Here is a 2,175-nt window from a genome sequence, read left to right on the forward strand (position 1 = left end):
AAAAAAAAAAAAAAAAAGGCCTCGGGTTTGCTCCGGCCAAAGTTGCAGCACTAAAGACTCTTTTGTTTGGGGCGCGATGTCGCCGCTGCCGGGGCCGCTGCTTCCAAGCCGCCACCGGCCCCTGCTCGGCGATGGCCGGGTAAGGGGCAGGCCAGGAGGCGCGGGCTCCTCGCAGCTCTTAAGGGGTTAAAACGAAATGTTTGGGCCGCCGCCCGCCTGGCGACCATTTAACTTTCCAGCTGCTTCATGAGATGGTTTCTGGGTGGCTCCTTTACGCGGGCGCCTCTACATCACCCCCGCGCCCGCGGACCGATCCAGGGCAGCTCCCCGGACGGGCCCGGCAACGAGTTACACCCGAAAACAGCCGGAGGAGACTGGGGAATCCAGGCAGCAGCCGCTCGCCTTCCCCCGCTCCCCTTCCCCCACAACCTCCTCTTTTAAAAGAGATTATGTAACAAAAAGCCGCAGTTTATATCAATTGGCGGCATTAGGGTTTTTTTTTTCCAGGGGTTTATGGTAAATTTCATTGTGGCGGGTTTAGAAGCGACAGGGCGAGAGTGGAGCGAGCGGTGATTTCTCTCTGTAGGAAGACAATAATCCGGTTAATTGAGCCACCGGGGAACGAAACCCTTCAACCGGGAATGCAGCATCCAGCAGGCCGGGCAGGGACCGGGCCGCGGGAGGAGCTCGCAGTGTCCGTGTCAGTGTCAGGGCGCAGCGATCGCGGGACGGGCCTGGGCTGGATCGCGCGGCCCGGGCGGCTGGGGCCGCACAAGCTCCGCGCCTGCCCGCGGGGCTGGCCCTGGGGCAGGGAAAAAGAAAAGTTCTCCGGGCAACTCGGGACAGGGCGGGAGAGAAAGAGACGATCGGATCGGGAACCAAACGGGGACCATCGATTTCTTTTTTTTGTTTTCTCTGATTCTCCTTTTTTTCCCCCCCCTCTCTCTCCCCCTGCGCAGGAAGCCCTCGGCTTCCCTTAGGGTTTCAGCCCAATCGCCCGTGGAGGAGAAAGCCGAGAGAGGATCCGGTAGGAGCAGCGAGCCCGGCCTCCGGAGTGAGACCCCGCGCTCTGTAGCCGAAGGTAAAACGCCAGCCCAAGCTGCAGGAGCTCCCTCGGGGAGGAGTGGAGTTTTGTAGGATATTCCCCCCAGCCCCCTTTCAAAAATAATAAGAATACCAGTCCTGCCCGGAAAGTCATTGGAGGCCTGATGTGACAGGGCAGACGAGACAACTAAAGGCCACCATGTGCTGGCACTTTTTAACCGGCTGTCTCCGGTTCAGCTCCATAAACTCCGCTTTTAAATCAGCAGCATCGCCCAGCCCTCGTCTTGCACTGACTCCTCGGCCAGGCCCGAGCTTACATCTCCGGGCATTTTGGCTGGAGAGAGCCGGGTCGCGCAGCCGAGCGGGGATCGGGCCCTGCTGCTCCCAGCCGTTTCAGCTATCGATTCCTCCTTCCCTTTTGGATGAATGACACTCGTTCCCACCCCTCCCTGCTCTTGAGAAGCTGGGGGTGGCTTGGGGGACAGGGAGAGTGGCTGGGACACCGGGGGCTCCGGCTGAGGAGGGCTGGCGTTATTGTTACCGGCACCGGTGTGATCGCCGGGCAAGGGAGGCAGCTCGGCAGCTCCGCGGGCAGATTGAGAAGAGATGTCTTCCCAACGTCCCCAGAGCTGGGGCTCTCTGTACCCGCTGCCTTCTTGCACTTACAAACACCCACAGATTTTTCTCCCCCTCTACTTAGTTTCTTTGCAAACTCAATCGTCCCGCAAAGGGCAGCTCCCGGCAGAATTGAAGAGCGGCATTTCTGCTGCTCTCCATCTCATCGCCCCCTTGCTCTTTTTTTTCTAGCTCTTTTGTCTCCCTGGGTCGTTTCCCTTCATTCACTGAAATCCAAGGCTGCTTCGGCGCAGGCTGGGGAGCAGAGAAACTCCCTCTGAGTGCAGCCGCAAGGCGCCGGGCAAGACATTTTCCCGGTGAACCGCGTTTCCGTGCGGCTCGGTTTGCAGCGGGGCTGGCGGAGACCGATCCGGGACGGCGGGGCCCAGGAGGAGAGGAAGAAGTGAGACCGCGCTCAAACGGGAGAGGAGCAAAAGTTGCCTCCTTGCAGGGAAATCCAGGCCTAGGGGTTTGTCTCCCTCCCCGCCCTTCCCCCCGCCCCACAGATACGACCCG

At 60.0% G+C, this 2,175-nt stretch overlaps 1 protein-coding gene across 1 annotated transcript in view; it reads right to left on the minus strand.

Annotated features, from left to right (window-relative positions):
• The window catches only part of BARHL1 (BarH like homeobox 1), a 12,300-nt gene that overhangs the window by 7,885 nt on the left and 2,240 nt on the right, over nt 1–2,175 (minus strand).

This window comes from Alligator sinensis, unplaced genomic scaffold (assembly GCF_000455745.1).
Source record: "Alligator sinensis unplaced genomic scaffold, ASM45574v1 scaffold829_1, whole genome shotgun sequence".
In the NCBI taxonomy this organism is placed as follows: Eukaryota; Metazoa; Chordata; order Crocodylia; family Alligatoridae; genus Alligator; species Alligator sinensis.